Genomic DNA, 21,475 nt, shown 5'->3' with positions numbered 1-21,475 from the left:
AAATTTTTGAGTTTAAGACCAGATTATTTTCTGGCATTTAAAAGTAAGACATTTTACTAAGAATCCATTTATGATTTGATGAGTAGTCTTGGATAAATTAGCATGTTTGAGCCACTTTTTAAATTTGTCTAAAAAAACCCCTAAGGAAGAGTTAACTTAAGAATTCCATCTTTTCACTTTATGTTTCCACAGATGACTCATTTAAATGACTTTCAATCCTAGTACATTTAAAATGATTACTACTTTTAAAAGTATTCATTCTATACCCACATTTTCAATTGCATTTAAGTGAGTTCTCTGCACTGCTCTAAGAAAGGGTTACATAAATAAGTAGTCTTAAACCAGATGCAATCACTAATATGATTTGTTCAGATCTAAAAATTTAGGGTACATAAATATCACTTCTGTTCTTCACAAATTTATCCTGGTGAGTTAAAGTAGAGAAGCAAAATTTTCAGGATGAAATAAGGTCTATTTCGCAATATGTATTAAGCTTCTTATGTGAATACTTATAATCACCAAAAAAAGTTGCTAGGCACTTTTTTCTCCTTCATGTTCTTTTGGCTGGAGTTAAGACCTACTTCTTGGCCAGAGTTTTTGCATTTATGTTTTTTAACCTGCTCACTTTTCTCAACAAAGCAATGCTTCTCTTTAATGAATTTAAATAAAAGTGACAGCCAGGCTCAGTGGCTCAGCCTGTAATCCCGCGCCTTTGGGAGGCTGAGGTGAGTGGATTGACTGAGCCCGCAGGTTCGAGACCCGCCTGGGCAGCGAGACCTCATCTCTACAAAAGTGACACCGGCCTTTGTTTGCAGGGCTGTGCATTATCTACTGGAAGATGACAGAAGTATGTAAATGTTCCCTGAAGATTCATGTTGCATGTTTTCTGAGACATGTCTCAGTATGACTCTTAAAAGAATATACAGGTAGCACTTCTTTCAATTTCTACATTCTGGTCTCATTTTAGCTTTTTATATTCCACTGTGATAAAAATACTTTAATACAAATTATACATACTATAAATGCTTTGATTCTGAGTTCTATTTTAGTACATTTATGTATGTTCTTTCATGATGCCAGCTTTTGAAATTAAATATATGGAACCATAACTTACATATAATAAAATGCACTTTTATTACTGGACAGTTTCACCAAATGTGTACATCTATGTAACCATCTCCATAGTCAAGATACAGAACATCGTTCATAACGTCAAAAAGTTTCCCCGTATCCTTTTGTAATATTATCCTCCCCTCCCCCAGTCCCAATCACTGATTTTTCTATTATGCTTTCTATTACTACAGATTAGATTTCAATTTGTCTTTTTTGGCATCAAAAATGTGCATTCCTTTGCATCTTTTTTTTTTAATCAACATAATGTTTTTGAAATGTATTCTTCTTTTTCTTTCTTTTAATTTTTTTTCTGGAGATAGCATCTCGCTCATAGCATCTTGCTTCATTGCCCAGGCTTGAATACAGTATTGTGATCATGGCTTACTGTAGCCTTAAACTCCTGATCTTTTGCCCATTTTAAAAGTCAATTTTTCTCTTTTTATTATTTAGTTGTAAAATTTCTTTATATATCTGGAAACAAATTATTTGACCGCTGTATCTATTGTGAATATTTTTTTTCATTATGTGGTTTGCCTTTTTATTTTCTTAATTATGTCCTTCACAGAGTAGATGTTTTTGAAAATACCGTTCCTAGGACAAAATCGGCACATCTGTTTACAAAGAAGCTTTGTCTCTTAAAATTCAGTGTCAAGGCAAATTGTTTTGCCTGTTTCACAGTGATTAATAATGTGTCGGTGGCAAGGAGTCCCAGTGCTTATCAAACAAAAGACCCACTGGGGATATGGCCTTCACATTTTGTGTCACCAGGATTCTCTGCCTCGATGTAGACCTTCACTCCTTTTCTATCTGCCCAATACTTCTCCACAGAAAGTCATCATCACCACACAAGGTGAGTCAGCAATACGTAAAGACACTATCTAATTACGTGTAAGGGTCACCGTGATCTCCTTGTTCTGGTGGAGAAAGGAATTTAAAAGTTGAGTTGTTCAGGATTACAGGAAGAACAGGAAGCTTGGGTTTACAAAACTCAAGTTTCTTCTTGGTTCTCAAAATTGGGACCCAATTAATTTGTCCTTTCTGCTAGAAAAACTGACTTGACTTGCTGAGCAGTGATGAACTGTATTTTATTCATTTATTTTAGCAAATATTTGTTAAAATGTACCACATCCCAAGCACTGTGTTAGAAATGCAAAAAGTATCTACGATACTGTGTATTAAGTCATGTAGACTTTTTTTTTTTTTTTTTTTTTTTTTTTGACTAGGCGCTCACTCTGTGCCCAGGCTGGAGTGCAGTGGCGGGATCATAGTTCACCACAGTTTTGACCTCCTGGGCTCAGGTGATATCTTCTGCCTTAGCCTCCCAAGTAGCTGGGACTACAGGTGTGCACCACCATGCATAGCTAATTTTTTTTTAATTTTTTTGTACTGATGATGACTTGCTATGTTGCCCAGACTGGTCTCAAACTCCTGGGCTCAAATAGTCTTCTCACCCTGGCCTCTCAGAATGCTGTGATTACCAGCATGAGCCACCACTCCTGGCCTTAATCATTTAGTTTGTTAGTGAAACAGTGAGCATTGTGAGGACATAACTATGCTAGCGAATAGTTCTTAAATGTAGTTAATGATTGTATGCGTGCATGCATGAATGAGGTGTCAGACAGTTAGCTTGCTTGAGTAATTCTGAAGATGTTGGTTGTTTTATTAAGAATCACATGCCAGTCTGCTAAGCAGATTTTGCTTTAATAAGAGAGCTATAACCAAATAGCCACAGCCACTCAGGGTTAAACAATGCTATAGTGGCAACAAGATAATCCAAATCATCTTGCAATATCCCTAGAGGGAAATCTGTTAATACTTGGAGTAAGGCTTGACTCATTTGACTCCTATTGGTTAAAATATTCTATTTTTACACACTAGACCTTAGAAATGAGGAGGGTTACAAGAAAAATGCTTTCTCTTTAGATTGTGTTGGAGGACAAAATTGATAATAAAATGAAGATTGACCACCATTTTGACAAATAGTATTTAGTACAGTTTATAAACAGTTTCCTAAGCATGTTCTCACTGGATCCTTACATCCCTGGGAGGAAGTTACAGGGAATATTAGTGCACATATCTTATTATATAGAGCTGGAAATGAGCTTCCGAGAATATAAATGTCCAAGATTTCCCAGCTATTTAGCACCAAAGAGGAGGTGATGGGATGCTAGTATTCTTTTTTTGCTGTCCTTGGAGGAAAACCCTTTTATTTATAGGGTACTGTAGATGACAGTCTACATTTAAGCCTACATTACTGTTGTCACCTTGGTTTTTAAATATTTCTTTGTTGCACAATGAGATGAGATAAAGTATCCTTACTACATTGTGCTTTCATGGTACACTTTACTTATTAAAGAAACTTCAGGGTTTTTTTAATTACATTTTAGTATAATGCTTCACATAATCCCATGGGATGCATGACTTGGAAGTCATGACTCTGTGAACAACCTAATTCCCTTGTCTATGTGAACCTTCTTTAAAAGAAGTTAGCTGGACTTGGAAGGCTGAGGCAGAAGGACCATCTGAGCCCAACAGGTCGAGTCTGCGAGGGCCATGAACATGCCACTGCCATTCAACCCAGGTGGAAGAGGGAGACTCCAACTCAATAAATAAATAAGTAGGTAAGTTAGCTGGAATATGCTGAGATGACTTTCTTCTCTTAAGACAAAATTCTCTTAACTGTTTGTATGTTACACGTGTCTAGGAGGAATTCCTTTGCTGAGACTATTCAAAAAGTTCATTAGCTGGGTCATGCTGAGAGGGACAATGGAGCTTGATAGTTGTGGATAGGAACTTGGGAGGAAGGAGTGATGAGCTAGCTACTCTTCACTCTTCTTTAGCCCTCCAAGAAACAAAGCGAGGCTGTACTCTGTGAGTTATCACATCAAGACATACTGGAGACGCAGCTTGTATTTGGAGAAGGGTCTTCCACTGCAAGCGTGGCCATGATTCTGAAGTAACTGTAGCAGAATTACATTTCAGTCCAATGCTTTGCAGAAGAGCCTTTGCCTCTGCCTGGATGACAGTGGTGTAACTCTGGGCTTTGTAATTGGGTCCTAAGGAAGGAAAACTCAACTTTGCTCAGGATCAGAACTGGGTCATTGACCATAACTTGAGATTCGATTCTTCCTGACCAACAGTTGAGAGCTATGACCGAGGAAAACACAATTAAACTTCTCTTACTCAACCAGTCATATTTCTACATTCTTATTGGTCTCTATAATAGCTACATAAAGGATAAACAGCTTTAGAAATGCTTTATTAAGATTTTTATATCTATGTGAGAAGTGGTGTATTCTTTGCACCAAATAAAGTACTTGAAGCCTTGCTTCCAGCTGGTCTGGAATGGAAAAATCATTACTGTTTCTAGCTTGTCGCCAACAGACGCCTCAGGAGAGAGACATGGCCTGGTATTAAGGGAAACCACCAAACCAGACTGGTCAGCTTTTATAAATAAACTATTGGAAAGTGCAATTTAGAGGGAGGTACATACCAATTACAGATCGTTTCCTTAATCATCCCTGTTATTCCCCAGTTCTAAATTTTAGGTATTTTTCATAACAAAAATAATAAAGTATCCAACAGCTTATCATTCAGTTTTTTATAACAGAACATTTATCTATAATGACAAAGGAAATTGAAAATGACATAACACTTTGGAGGCAAAATTACAAGATTTTTTGTAGCCAAGGAAATTGATAGTCATCTTAACCAGGTTTTAGATTAAAGTCACCATCTCTTGACTCAAAGATTGGCATCAGGTTAAAAGAGACAAGGAATTGCTTCTAGCAGAGAAGATTAAAACATATTTATACATACATTTATCTTCTTTGCCTGGGGACTCTCTATTCCATCACACCATTTGCATACTGGGTTCCTTTGTTTGTTCCCTTTTAAATGTTCAATGTGGAATATTTTATTCTAAATGCCATAAAAAAATACATAAACTGAGTTTGAAGCCCACAGTTTTTCATGTTTGTCTGAGACTAAGGATCAGATCATTCTGCCTGTATTTAGAGAAACATAAGCACTTACTTTTTTACATACCCAAGATGACAGGACTCTGAGAGGTTATGAATATAGACAACTGATTTTGGCCCTCCCTGAATTTCCATGTCTTCATCTGTACAATACATATCATGAATTCCAGGGGACATTATGAGAATTAAATAAGATAACACATATAGGTACTCTTTAAAAACTCTAAAACACTATAAATTAAGGAGCTTTCATTGAGTTTCTCATGAAGTATCTGACACATTACTTTATTACTGGATTAATTAAGTAATAAAAGAACAGAATTTGAGGAATGATTGGATATGAAGAATGAATAAGAAATTACCCAAGGTAATCTGAAAATTTCCAGAGTACTAGAATGAGAAAATAATTGTGCTACTTGATGGCAAATGGAGGAGCAGACAATCCCCAGAGGAATGTGATGGGTTAGAGGCTAGTGAAGTTTCTGAGATCTGACCCTGCTAAATCTAAGGGCCTCGGATTTAGGACACTTCTCTAACTTTAAAAAGGGACCATGGGATTCCTAGGAATTGTAGTGAAAATTTTCATTAAATTTTCTCATCCTTTTACCACCATGACCATTTGATATCCAGACATATGACTTTGAGCAAGATTTTGCTGAGCAGTATCTCAAAATGTCTGAAATGAGAATAAAAATAAAAGCAACCTCAAGAAATGCTAGGAAGACCACAGTGAAAAACACTTCTAAAGGCTCTCGCCCACTGCCCACACACCCTGATTTCTCAAAAAATCCCCTCCTCATCATCACCATCATCATCGTTATCATTATGGTAGTGGTCAACAAAGAAAATAGAGGAATCTGGACAGAACATATGTCTGGACCAACACTCAAAGAATGTGAAAGCTGAAAGCAATGCAAGAGGTTCAAGTCTTTACCGCCACAACACACCGTTCCACTATTTTACAAATGAGGAAGCTGAGGCCCACGGAGTAGGTAAGAGATCGACTTCATCTCTTTTGAATGGGCTGCTATAATGTTACTGTTACCCTCATGGTTCTCCTGGAAACACTGGAAGTGCAAATCCCTGGGAAACTTAGGGAAAAGAAATATCTGCTGAAAACACTGATTCGGGTGAGCTCGCTCCATGATTGAAGGCATGCTTTTCATCAAAAGAAGTATATTCTTTCCAAGCTGGATAGTTAATTAAAATTCCACAATGCTAATTTCACTGCCAACTTAGGAGATCCATATTACATTTATTTTCCAGGTAATTGCTGCTTGTACAGGAGTTCATATAGATGTCATTTTTAGATGGTGCAATAGATCAGAATTATAATAGTTACATTCCTCACCCTCCATTTTGCTCCCCTTTAATTCTAAAGCCTGCTGGCTTCCTTAAATTACAGGGAGAGAACTCTCTCTCCCCCTCTCCTCTCACTCCCTGTTCTTGCTTTAGCACTCTATAGCTCTCTAGTGTCTCTCTCTCTCTCTCTCTCTCTCTCTCTCTCTCTCTGTCTCTCTCAGTGATAGGATCCACAGAAACAGGGAAGATCAAAACCGAGTTTCTGTTTTGTTGTTCACAATTTTGTTGTCTTTTCCCCTCTGGAAGAGCCAAAAATGATCCCTTACTTATGCATGGAAACGTATACAATGTACATTTCCTTACATCATCCATTTTTGTCCCCAAGTTATGTTCTCGGTTTACAGATGAACACAATGACACTCAAACTCATAATTCCCCCAATGTCACACAACTAATAAGTGGCAGATTCTGACTTCACCTCTTACTTTTTAATCTTGATCAGGAAAAAAATTCCTGGAAAAAATTGTAATATCTTGTGCTGCAAAAGAGAAAAAAAGAAACAAATACACTTTCCAAGATCAAAAGCATCCAGTGACAGCAGTGAATGGGAAACAGGGAAGCTCCCAAGTTGTCTCCCAAATCTGAATGGCTCTTTCTTCTACCTTCGTGTCACTGGGCCTGTGCATTTCTACACCAGGAAGACCTTCTTCTCTCTTCTCTGTCTCACTGAATTCCATGATGGTGACTCTCGGAAGGATGAAGCCACACCTGAAGGTAGTCAGGTACTTCTCCAGGACCTTCCTAGGTATGTACCCAAGAGCCACTTTTCAGACCTTGGACTTCCTCAGGAGAAAACCACAAGTACCTGAGCCCTGAACAGTCAGTTTTGTAACCCATTAAGAGGCTTGGATCTTTGAGCTAGGGCAACAATGAGTACTATGTGCTGGGAAGGAGTGATTGACAGGGGATAAATATGTCTATCTTAAAATCCCATTGGTAGTTGCCATTTATTGTATGTTTATTTGCCAGGCATAATACTAAGCATTTTCCATGCTTTATCTCCATTGTCTTCACAGTCTTGTAAGGTGGGTACAATGATTATAATTAGGTTTTCTTTATGGGTATAAAACCTGAGGCTTAATAAGTTAAGTAGCCAATGTAAGTAATGTGGCTAAAAATTAATGGAGCAGGAATTTAAATCTAGGTCTCTCTAAGTCAAAGTTCCTGTACTCTAAATGGCTCTGCAAACTGCCCACAGGAAGTTTTGTTCTGTCTAAATCTCTGTGGTCCTATAAAGTAGCTTTAGACCAAAAAATGAAAGAAGTGTGTCTATAACGAGAAAGTTTACACCTAAAGGGAGGTGTAAGTTTATTCAAAAGGAACCTGGGGGAAATTAGCATATTTATTAATATTTAAATGTAATTCCTTGAAAATATCTACATATACAGTAGAACTCCCCCACTCTTATCTGCAGTTTCACTTTTTGAGGTTTCAGTTTCTCAAGGTCAACTTGGTCTGAAAATTGGTGAGAACGTTAAAATAAGGTATTTTGAGAGAGACTAATTCAGATAACTTTTATTACAGTATATTGTTATAATTGTTCCATTTTATGATTATTGTTTTTAGTCTAAGGTGCCTAATTTATAAGTTAAACTTTATCATAGGTGTATATGTATAGGAAAAAACAGTATATATAATGCTCCTTTCTATCTGTGGTTTCAGTCATCCATTGGGGGTCTTCAAATATTTCCATCTCAGATAGGGAAGGAATACTGTATATGCATTATATAATATAAACAATACATTAGTACAACAAAGCATACATAATTTAGAAATATATACATACTAAGGGGGTCTTTATCAAATTTATTTTACAGCTAGGAATCAAAACTAGTCTATGCTGAGACATAAAATTCTATGATCTTGGAGTAGGGAAAAAAAATTTAGAGAATATCTAATCCAACTCCCTGCTTTCCACCCATTCTGTCTAGGATTTCTTGGATTAGCCTCTGACTTTAGTTTTCTCTGAAGAACTTTGAGTTTGTAGCTTTCCAGTGGTCTTTCTTTGCCACTATTTCATGACAATGGAGACTAAATGACTTCTTTCTAAAGACTCAGCTCTAGACCTAGTTAGCTCTATACACAAAGAATGTGGGCAATGTAGTGAGTTTAGGCTCTTATATATACAGGGTACCAGGACTGGTTAGCCTGGTGGCCCTGCATGCATTCCAAATGAAGCCAGCAAAAAATAATCTGGAGATAGCAGAGATTCAGGAACCCTCTAATACAGAAATTCTTGCAATAGTGAGAGGTTGTTCTCTCAAGCCTGTTAGCCTAGTGAATTAACTTGAGCTCCTCTCAAAGTTCACCTCTTCTACTCATTCATTTTCGTTTCTATGCTTATGAATTGCAGAAGTCTTTGACTTGCACAACTGGGCTGAGACGAGAGCTGTCACGATCCTGCCAGACAGGTGGTGAGATGCAGAATGTCCACGGGAGTGAGGGGCTTCACACTGACATGAAGGCTGGGGAGGCCGCAAGCTGAACCCCACACAGGCTAGAGCTGTGCCCGACAGAAACAACAGACGGATGTTCTTAGAGGCTTACACAGAGTTGCATCAGATTTTTGGAACACATTCAGGTGAATAGTAGGCAGGAACATGGCAGATTTAGGCTGGGAAATTAATCACTGATTGAAATACATTTATTCTGCAAACATTTTCTGAATACATGTTATATGCCAGGCACCAATCTAAACATAGGAAGTAAAGCCCTGATAGCACAAGGTCCCTGCTTTCATGAAACTTAGGTTTGTGTGTGTGTTTGAGTGTGTGTTAAGTGGGGGAATAGAAATCATTCAATAGTCAAAGAAGTAAATAAGAAAAGATTTGATTGTTAGTGATTTGGTTGAGATGGAAATAAAAGAAACAGATTTAACATGGATTGAGGATTACTTCTGAGGAAAAGCAACATTTAAAGCACTATACGAGAGCCAGCTACCAGCTCAGAAGAAAGGATTTCCACAAGTTTGTGCACTGATCACTCTTGTAACTTTAAATAGGCCATGGCAGAGTATCTACACAAATTGGCAAACATGGCTTCCTTCGTCCAGAAAGTAGGCTGTTAAACATTTGCTGGCACACCAAAATCAAACTGACAGGAAGTCAGTAATAAGAAAACCCAGAAAATAACAGTCTAGGCAGCTAGTGCTTCTTTCTATAATGCAGGATAAACTTGGCATGTTTGAGGAATTCAAAGAAGGCTGGAGTAGGTGACGCAGGGAAGGGGGCACAGGATGAGAAGGCAAGGTGGGAGGAGATGGTCATTTGGAGCCACATGGGTCTGGCATAGGGCAATAGGGCTTTTATTTTAACATGATGGAATGTCTTTGAATAATCTTAAGCATAAGAATAGCATAATTTTAATTACATTTTTAAAGATTACTTTGGTTGTTAGAGGATAGATTGGAGAAAGGGAAGGGCAAGAGAAAAGAACTCAGCTAACAGGTTAGTGTTTATGATGCAGTGATGTCCAAGATTATTTATTGCAGCAATGTGTAATGGAAAAGTATTGGAAACACTCTAAATGTCCATCAATAGGAGATAAAGTCAATTAATAATGAATGGTATATCCATATAACAGGACTGCTCAATTGTTTTTAAAAATAAAGACGCTGCTTTCTTACTGTTAACAAAATATCTCCAATATATATTACTAAATAAGATAGTTGGTACAAAGCAGAATTTAAAGGATACTTTTTGTGTAAAACACTGGGAACATCAAGTATATGTTGTATTCTCATGTACATATATACATTGCAAAATATCTGAAAGGAATAATAAGAAACTAATAGGCCAAACTATTTAACTGGCACTTTTGAAGGTAAAAAATGATACAAAATTAGCAACTGCATATGATTTGGCTTAAAAGTTGCTAGTTTTAATTTTAAAATTGTTTTTCAGAGACAGAATATATATGATTAGTCATGTAAGATGCACTTTTTACTATAGGTCCTTGTATGTTTTATTAAGCCATGAGGGAAAGCTATTCTATTATTTTAAAATTAGATATACATAGATTTAGATTATGATAGATAGATAGACAGATATGGATAGATAGATAATAGATAGATATAAGAGAGCAAGAAAGAGATAAAAAGTTTTTGCAGATGAATTTGAGATGTATTTTTGAGATAGCGTTGACAGGACTGACTGTTAGATTTTATGTGTGGTGTTAAGCAATTAAGAAAAAAAGAGGAAGCAGGAAAAGCATCCTCCAGTCTTGCTTAAGCAACTAAATGTAGTTGCCTGAGCTACTAAGTCAAGTGTGCCACCATTTACTAATATAAGAAAGACTAGGGAAGGAGTAGGTGGATGAAGGAATCAAGGTGCTGGGAAATGTTAACTTCAAGAAAACTGCTAGAAGCCCAAGAGGATATGTTGATTAGGAACGTAGGTAAACAAATCTAGGGTTCAGAAAAGACTTTAGGACCTTGAGCTGTAAAGTCAAAAGTCACCCCACTATTCAAAGGGAGAGGAAGATAGTTTTTAAAGGGATTCTGGCAAATATCAGGACTCTTTCTTATTCCTTTTTCCTAGAACATCAGTAACGGGTACACAGTAGGTAAATCTAAAAGGATGTGAGGGAGAAATGTGTAAACTAGGAAAATTTGAACAGGTTTTGAACACTTAAATGCTCTAGTGCCTACATAGCATGTGTTATTCAGTCTATGTGAGCCCACAAACGTCATCTCGAAAATTGAGAGGAAAGGTTTTCAAGGCTGACACCATCACATTGGGGCCAATAAGAGCTCTCCACTGACACAGATTGTTTTGAATGTCAAGCAACACACATCATCCTGCTTCAGTGGGACATACGTAGGCACAAACCAAATTAAAACAGGGACAAAACTGATTCTATTTTCTCCCTAAAACTGGCAAATCCAGTTTTAGAAATAGAATTCAGTTATACAGATGGCAACACACTGACCTGGTCATCTATAGGAATCATCTATAGGAATGGGAACAAAAGAATAAGTGACAAAAATAAGATAAATGGAAGCATGATCAAAATAAAAAGCTTTTTGATTGGAATTCTGCACCTGGGATTCAGGCTCAGTACCCAGCAGGACTTGAAGTGGGTCTGGCAGTGGGGAGAGAAGCAGGTCCTCTGTGGGTTTGCAGAAGAAGCATGAAAACCCATGTTCTGAACACACTGAGCACACTCATCTTCAGAGGAGATGGTCCCTGGGCACTTCTGGTGAGTGTGGAGCTTGTATCCTCACTCAATTAGTAAAAGAGATCATTACATTCTATTGCTCCAATGAAATTCCCCCTGTCATTTATACTGTAGAGATTGTTCATGGAGTCTTTGGGAGACTGGGGCATTGCAGGCTTAAGCAGGCGGTTGTCTACCAGGACAGAACAAGATGGAGAGAGTCATTAACAAAGGAATGTGTACCCTGAGAGTGACTCTGGTGAGAAATGCAGGAGTGAAACTGGACAAGCCAAGGTCAAAACAGCTCATATTCTTTAGGTTCAGGGCTGTTTCCACTGATCAGATTTCACCAGATAATTGCCAAATATATACTTAGTTTGGTCTTATGAACATCTGGTCTCCATTCATCCTGGAGAGAAATACACATAAATTGGTAGATTAACAGCTCTCTTGTCTACTCAGAAATCTTTCGGGAAAAAAAAGATGTGACTGCATATACATGCATATGTTGTTCTTATACTCACTACTGCTATTTTTATGACAGACAAGGAAGAAAGAGGGTATAAAGCTTTTGCATAATTTGAAATACACACATATTTATGCATTTGTGCATTTTGTTTAAAACTAAAAGCTTGGTGCATTGAAAATTATAAAAACTCTGACATCAAAAGAAAGAAAATATTAATTAATATCCCGTGTTTGGCTATGAAGTGATCTGCAAGGCCCTGGAGATCACCCTAGTGCTGTGAGATTGGTCAGTGATGGTCAGTGTGACAGCATAGGTCCAGGGAAAGTCTATTTTCATCACTGGATGTAGGTATTTACTCCCTTTCAAACAGTGAAAACTAGCTGCTGACCCTTGCAGGGAGTTCATAAGAAAAATTTGGGATCCAAAGAGATACCAAAAAACCTACATTCATATAATAAAACTAAGGCAGGAGCAAGGTGCAGTTGGAGGAGGAATGAATTAAGGGACTGATAATGACAGTGAAATGTATTATTACCTAGTTATTCATGCACTCTTGGCTTTTCAGTTGATGAACTTTTCACACCAGAAGTGGGGAAACACATCAACTTTTCCTCTCTGTATGCCTTCTTCTATCTTCTCTTCGGTATTCGATATGGACAAAGACATTGTTCTCATTTCAAATTTCTCTACAGAGCTCAGGTGTTCTTATGTGATTCTGAAACATGATTTCAACTCATCTGGCATAACCTGCCTCTACTTTCTGTAGCAATTCCTTATGTGTGTATGAGTGGGGAAACTCACTGGCTTCTTTCATGATAGGAGTGCAGTGCTGACGCCTGCCTGGCCTCTTCCCCAGCCTTATCACCCTAGTGAAAACTGATCAGTTTCCCCTGCTGCAATCAACTGCATCTTCCTTTTCTCCTCTATTGGTCACCTAAAAGCAAACTGAAATGTCCAGAGATGTTGGTGACTTTGTGAAGACTCTCCAGAAAAACCCAACTCCATCTGTAAAGAAAGGATCTCCCAGCAAAAACTTCTGCAGATATTTCTAATGCTGCATGCTTAAGAAGAAACAAAGGTCAGAGGTTCAGGGGAGAACTTTTTTGGATGTAGTCCATTACTGAATATTTTATGATGTATAGACTTAACTACTGAAAGGCTAGATAAATGTTGTAATTATCAACTAGGGTTTTCACATTATGTTGGCAAGTCCCTCTATCCAGTTAAACAGTTCATGTATATGCTTCCTGAAATTCCTGGAACAGAAATTCCAAGGACAGGATCTGTTAAGATGGTAGAGTCCAGTAATTGCATAAAACCTAAAAGTTTATTATCAGAGGTTCAACTCCTCTTCTTAACAGCATGTTCATAATTAAATCTACTCATTTTGATTATCCCTGTCATCTTTGCCATGGCTTTCCTAACACTAATTGAATGTAAAGTACTAGGATACATACAACTCTGTAGAGGACCCAGCATTGTCAGACCATACGGCCTTCTATAACCTTTTGCAGATGTTATAAAATTATTCATTAAAGAACCCCTCCAACCGCTAACATCATCACCCCTCTTATATATTATTGCCCCTACACTAGCCCTATCTCTTACTCTTATCCTATGAATCCCCATGCCTATACCACACTCTCTCCTCAACATAAATAGGGGGGGTCCTATTTATCTTAGCTACCTCCAGTCTAGCTGTGTACTCCATTCTCTGATCAGGATGAGCATCCAACTCCGAATATGCACTAATTGGAGTTCTTTGAGCAGTAGCCCAAATAATTTCATATGAAGTCACCCTAGCTATTATTCTGCTAGCAGTCCTCCTTTTAAATGGGTTCTTTACATTAATAACTTTCATCACAACCCAAGAATACTCCTGACTAATCTTTCCCTCCTGACCATTAGCTATAAGATGATTTGTTTCAACACTAGCAGAAACCAACTGAGCACCCTCTGTCCTCATATAAGGTGAGTCAGAATTGGTTTCAGGCTTTAGTGCCAAATATGCTGCAGGACCCTTTGCCTTATTTTTCATAGCTGAATGCACCAACATCATCATAATAAATGCCCTAACCACCATCATTTTCTTAGGTGCACTACACAATGTTTCTGTGTTAGAAATCTTCACAAGCAATTTCATAATAAAAACACTTATATCACCACTCTATTTTTATGAGTTTGAGCATCATATCCATGATTTCTATATGATCAACTTATACACCTATGTGAAAAAATGTTCTGCCCTCACATTAGTCCTATGTATATGACACATCTCGATACCCATCCTAATAACCAAGAAATTCTGTAGACCTCACCATCTTCTCTCTCCACTTAACAGGAGTGTCTTCAACTCTAGGTGCCTTTAATTTTATCACTACTATTATTAATATGAAAACCCCAGCTATATCTCAGTACCAACCCCTTTATTTGTATGGTCTGTGCTAATCACTTCAGTTTTACTTCTGCATTCTCTATCAGTCCTAGCTGCAAGAATCACCATACTATTAACAGACCAAAACCTAAACACAACTTTCTTTGACCCTTTTGGAGGAGGGGATCTCATCCTTTATCAACATTTATTTTTCAGCCACCCAGAAGTTTATATTCTAATTCTTCCATGATGTGTTATTAAATCCCATATCATAACCTATTACTCTGGAAAAAAATAAGAACCATTCAGTTATATAAGAATTGTCTGAGCTACATTGGTTTTCTAGCCTTTATTGTATGATCTCACCCCATATTTACAGTAGGGATGGATATAGACACACTAGCATATTTTGCATCAGCCACTGTAATTATTGCCATCCCTACAAGCGTAAAAGTGTTCAACTGACTAGCAACCTTACATGAAGGAAATATCAAATCATCTCCCACTATATTATGAGCCTTAGGCTTTATCTTCATAATTATCACTGGTAGTCTGACAGGAATAGTCATAGCCAATTCATTTGATATTGTTCTTCATGACATATATTATACTGTAGCTCATTTACACTATGTACTATCAATAGGAGCAATATTCACAATCATAGGAGGCTTTGCCCTCTGATTTCCCTTATTTTTAGGTTACACTCTCCACGCAACCTGAGTTAAAATTCACTTTGCAATCATATCTGTAGGAGCAAACGTAATATTTTTCCCCACCATTTTCTTGGGCTGTCAGAAATGCCCCAACGATACTCTGATTATCCAGATGCATATACTATGTGAAACACTGTCTCATCTACAGGCTCATTTTTTTCCCTTACAGCAGTTATATTAATAATTTACATAGTCTGAGAAGCCTTTGCCTCAAAACGAGAAGTCTTAGCAGTTGAAATATCAGTTACAAATCTTGATTGACTTCATGGTTGCCCAACACTTATGTGAAAGCATAAACATAAAGTAAGAAAGAAAGGAAATTGGTATCAAGTGAACTCCATAACCACTGTGACTCTTTTAATTATTAAGATATTAGTAAAATCATTACATAAATTTCTCAAAGTTAATTTATAGGTTAGAACCCTATACATCCTTATGTCTTACCCATTTCAATTACGCTTTCAAGATGCTACCTCGCCTATTATAGAACTACGATATTTCCATGCTCATACTCTAATCATTGACTTCTTAATTAGCTCATTCACCTTCTACATTAATTTCCCTTATGTTAACAACCAAATTAGCACACATGAACACAACAGACCCTCAAGAAGTAAAAACAGTATGAACTATTCTACCAGCTATTATTCTCATCCTAATTGATTTCCCCTCCCTATGCATCCTCTCTATAATAGACAAAATTAACAACCCCTCTCTAACTATCAAAGCTATAGGTCGTCAATGATACTGAAGTTATGAATATACAGACTGTTAAGATCTAAATTTGACTCCCACCACAGACCTAAAACCCAGAGAACACTTATTATTAGAAGATGATAATCGAGTAGTCTTACCCAAGGAAATCCCAGTCTGAATATTAATTTCATCAGAAGATGTTCTTCACTCAAGAGCTGTGCCTTCTCTAGGCTTAAAGACCAACACAATCCCTGGGCACCTAAACCAAGCAACCCTAATATCAACACAACCAGGCCTCTATTATGGTCAATGCTCAGAAAACTGCAGATCCAACCACAGCTTTATACCTATTAGTTCCATTAAAATGTTTTGAGAACTGATCAGCATCCATAGCATAATATCACTATGAAGCTTATTAGCTTTAACCTTTTAAGTTACCCTGAGAGTTTTAACCTTTCCATAGCGAAATGCCTCAACTAGATGTATCAACATGATTTATTACCATTACCTCCATGATCTTATCACTTTTCATTATATTTCAACTAAAAATATCAATGTTAATTCATCCTATAAGCCCAAATCTAAAAAGCATTAAAATACAAAAACATGAAGCCCCTTGAGAACTAAAATGAACAAAAATCTATTTGCCTCTTTCATTACCCCCCAAAAATAGGTCTAACAGTAGTGATACTAAATATTTTAATCCCAAACATACTATTTCCTAATTAATAACAGACTCATCTAAATACAACAATGATTAATCCAGCTAGTACTTAAGCAAATGATAACTATATATAACAATAAAGGATGACTTGATCCCTAATACTAATTTCCCTGATTCTATTTATTGACTCAACAAGCCTCAACTATCAATAAATCTAGGGATAGCAATTCCTCTATGAGCAGGAGCAGTAATTACTGGCGTCCACCACAAAACCAAAGCATCCCTAGCCCACTTTTAACCTCAAGGAACCCTGACCCATTTATTCTGATACTAGTAATCATTGAAACCATTAGCCTCTTTATTCAACCTATAGCCCTAGTCATATGATTAACTGCCAATATTACAGTAGGCCACCTACACATGCACTTGATTGAAGGAGCTACCTTAGTTTTATCCTCAATTAACTCAATTGTAGCATCAACCACATTCATTATGCTAGTCTTAATTACTGTTCTTGAACTCACCTTAGCCCTAATTCAAGCCTACATATTTATGCTTCTAGTTAGCCTCTATCTACACAACAATACATAATGACCCACCAACACATGCATATCATATAGTAAACCCCAATCCTTGGCAATTAACAGGAGCCCTCTCTGCTCTCCTCATAAAGTCAGGCCTTGTTATATGATTCCACTTTAACTCACCCTTACTCTTAACACTAGGTCTTTTGACCAACACACTCACTATATATCAATAATGATGTGACATCATTTGAGAGGGCACATTTCAAGGCCACCTCACATCAATTGTACAAAAAGGTCTCTGATATGGAATAATTATCTTTATCATCTCAGAAGTTTTCTTCTTTGCAGGCTTCTTTTGAACATTTAATCACTAGTTCCTACCCCAGAACTAGGATGCTGCTGACCACCAACAAGTATTCATCCTCTAAACCCTTTTGAAGTCCCATTTCTTAATACATCCATATTACTAGCCTCTGGAGTCTCGATTACTTGGGCCCATCACAGACTTATAGAAGGTAACCGAAAACATATACTCTCTGGAGTCTCGATTACTTGGGCCCATCACAGACTTATAGAAGGTAACCGAAAACATATACTCTCTGGAGCCTCAATTACTTGGGCCCATCACAGTCTTATAGAAAGTAACCGAAAACATATACTTCAAGTTCCACTAATTGCAATTATTGTAGGCATTTACTTTACCTTACTTCAAGTCTCAGAGTATTTTGAAACATCCTTAACTATCTCAGATGGCATTTATAGCTCAACCTTCTTTATGGCAACAGGCTTTCATGGACTACACATTATCACTGTCTCAACTTTCCTCATCATTTGCTTTCTTTGTTAATTAAAACTCCATTCACATCTAATCACTACTTCAGATTTGAAGCTGCTGCTTGATACTGACACTTCGTAGATGTAGTCTGACTATTCCTATGTGTTCTCATTTATTGTTGAGGATCATATTATTCTAGTATTAATTATTAAAACTGACTTCCAATCAATTAACTCCAGTATATTCTAGAAAAGAATAATTAACCTTACAATTTTCCTAATCACAGATACTACACTTGCACTACTTCTCATCATTGTTGCATTTTGACTCCCACAGCTAAATGTATATGCGGAAAAATCTAGCTCTTATGAATGTGGTTTTGACCCAACAGGATCTGCCTGCTTATCTTTTGCTATAAATTTTTTTAAGTCACCAACACCTTCCTCCTATTTGATCTGGAGATTGCCCTCCTACTTCTCCTCCCCTGAGCCTTCCAAACAAACAGCCTTAACCTCATTCTAATTATAGCCCTAGTCTTAATTTCCATTCTAGCCCTAGGCCTTATCTATGAATGAACTCAAAAGGGATTGGAACAAGTTGAATATGGTGATTAAGAAAAAAAATACATGATTTCAACTAATTAGACTATGATTATATCATAATTGCTAAAAGTCCCTCTATCTATATTAACCTACGTCTTGCTTTCTCCACATCTCTCTTAGGCATAGTAATCAACCAATCACATCTTATATCCTCCCTGCTATGCATAGATGACATAATACTATCAATATTTATTATAAGTTCACTTACACTCCTAAATCTTCATTTTATAATAGCCAACATAGTTCCAATTATCCTTTTAATAGTCACAGCAGATGAAGCTGCTGTAGGCCTAGCACTACTAGTGACAGTGTCTAACACATGTGGTCTAGTTTATGCACAAAACCTAAATCTACTACAATGTTAAAAATTATTTTACCAACATCTATACTTCTTCCACTTAGATGACCTTCCAAAAAACATACCGTTTGAATCAATACTACCACACACAGCCTACTAATCAGCTTTATCACTCTTTTTCTTTAAATCAACTCTAAGATAATACCATAAACTTCTCACTCACTTTTTTCACTGACCCACTATCAACACCCCTTCTTATCTTAACTACCTGATTACATTCATTTCCAAGCACTTTTTCTTGGGAAATTTCTTGAGAGTAGACTTTATCATAAGAATAATCTCAGAATAGGAAAATGTGTGATTCAAAGAACAGAAGATTCCACTTGTGAGAATGGCAGAGGCAATTCACCACAACTGCCCTGTGAAGCCCAGCAAGTGACCTGTGGAGCTGGGGGGAGCAGGATGGAGCTCCAGGATGGGGGTGGGCAGGAGAAAGTGAGGACTCAGGAGGACAGAGGGTGTCACTGAGAGTTGTATAAATATGTGAATGCAAGATAACAACAATGGTATGAGAAAATTAACAGTAGTTTTACATGAAAGAAAAAATATTTTATACAATAATTTAATTCCAAATAATTAATGCAAAATGAGGAAGCAATGTAAAACAAGGAATGATTTTAAGCAAGTGATGGGGTGTGAATAAAGATAATCTATTTGACTTTGAATCTAGGCATCGTTTCCTAAAGGGGCCTCCTGTAGAGAATAAAATGTAATCCCAGTCCTCCCTTTGGCCAGAGATTACATAATATTTCTCATGTTCACAATAATGCAAATGCTGTTTATTAGTTTTCCACTTTAAAGAAAGCCTGTGGATAAAGAACAGAAACCCTGGGTGTGGCTCTGGTCTAGAATATAAATTATTTATCAGTCTTGGCAATGTGAGAGAAAAAGAGGGGGGAAGAGAAGGAAGAATAAAGAGTTAGGACATTTATACCCTCTTCTTAACCTGAGAATGTTCTAAAGATGCTGTCAAAAATTGACGGTGTTAAAAATGTATATATACATATACATGTATGTGCATATATATATTTAAAGCAATAATAAAAATTTCACTTGCTTAAAGCAATAAAAATTTCAGGTACTGAGATGAGACACACACATACACACATAGTTTGTGAAGAAGGAGCACTGATAGTTTAAATTCTCAAGATTCATAGAAGAAGCAAATTAGGATTGACTAAAATTGACAAATGAGAAGTGTTAAGCATGCATCCTAGGTTCTATTGTGAGGCCCTAGATTAAAACATGGTTTCCAACTGAGCTACACACAATCCCTTAAAGACTTTAAGAAATACTGATGACTGTGTCCCATCACAGAAATTCTTATTTAATCTCTGTGGGATGAAGCTAGAGTGTTGCAATTTTTAATGTCTCCCAGGTGAGTCGAATGTGCAGCAAGAGACAATCACCGCCTTAAAAGGATTAGAAAAAGAACTAGGCTAGAAGGTGGTGAGGTGGAGCCAGGAACTGTTTATTTGCTTCATCCGCTGCTCTGTACTGCTTGATTTCGTAATATATGCATATGTTATCTTCATCGAAACTGAATATAGAGTTCAGTTCTATTATCTAGTCCTACTAAAGTGAACCTTTTAAGATAGAATGGATAATAGGAAGCATCTCTGATATACAGAACTCAGGTGAGGAAGAGGTTGGAGATTAAGAGCAATATATAGACTCTGGAGCACTGGGATTGAGATGTTATCTCTTCACTCAGAGCAGAACTAAAAAATATTGAGCCTAAAGAAATACAATGGAATAGTGAATCACACAAAAAATTGTTTTCTGAAAGGATAAACACAATTGACCACCACTAGTTAGATTAACAAACTAATAAAGATAAAGGCTCAAATAAAAATCAGAAATGAGAGCCAGGCTCAGTGGCTCAGCCTGTAATCCCGCGCCTTTGGGAGGCTGAGGTGAATGAATTGCCTGGGCCCGTGGGTTCGAGACCCGCCTGGGCAGCGAGACCTCATCTCTACAATAAATCAAAAAATCAGCCAGGCGTAGTGGCGCATGCCTGTAATTCCGGCTACTCGGAAGGCTGAGGCAGAAGGATCGCTGGAGCCCAGCAGGCCAAGGCTGCAGCACTCCTGTCTGGGCGACAGAGTGAGACTCCAACTCAAAAAAAAAAACAAAAATCAGAAATGAAAAAAGAGCCATTACAAATGATACTACAGAAACAGAAAATTATCAGAGACTATTATGAACAATATGCCAACAAACTAGGAAACCTAAAGGAAATAAATAATTTCATGGATACTTAAATCTACAAAGACTGAATCAGGGAGAAATAGAAAAGGAAAACTGAACAGATCAATATTGAATAATAAGATAGAATTAGCAATAAAAAAGCCCCCCAACAGAAAAACCAACATCAGATGACTTCACTGTCAAATTCTACCAAATTTTCAAAGAACTAGCATCATTTTTTTTGCAAACTATTCCAAAAATATTGAAGAGTAGGGAATTCTCCCTAACTAATTTAATGAGGTCAACAAAACCCTGATACTAAAACCACACAAGAACACAACAACAGCAAAAAAAAACTACAGTTCCATATTCCTGATGAACAAGGGCCCTCAACAAAATACTAGCAAACTGAATAGAATAGCATATCAAAAAGACAACATACCATGATCAGGTGGGATTTGTCCCTGTGATGCAAAGATGGTTTGACATACACAA

At 37.1% G+C, this 21,475-nt stretch overlaps 1 pseudogene; it reads left to right on the top strand.

Moving 5' to 3' along the window:
- Window positions 1-1,855: 1,855 nt before the first annotated feature.
- LOC103276734 overlaps window positions 1,856-21,475 on the top strand; it is a 23,888-nt pseudogene continuing 4,268 nt past the window's right edge.

The sequence above is a fragment of the Carlito syrichta genome, unplaced genomic scaffold, assembly GCF_000164805.1.
Source record: "Carlito syrichta isolate Samal-C Ts95f unplaced genomic scaffold, Tarsius_syrichta-2.0.1 Scaffold316354, whole genome shotgun sequence".
NCBI classification, from domain to species: Eukaryota; Metazoa; Chordata; class Mammalia; order Primates; family Tarsiidae; genus Carlito; species Carlito syrichta.
The sequence above is the reverse complement of the archived record's forward strand: the minus strand, read 5'-3'. Positions and strand labels throughout refer to the sequence as shown.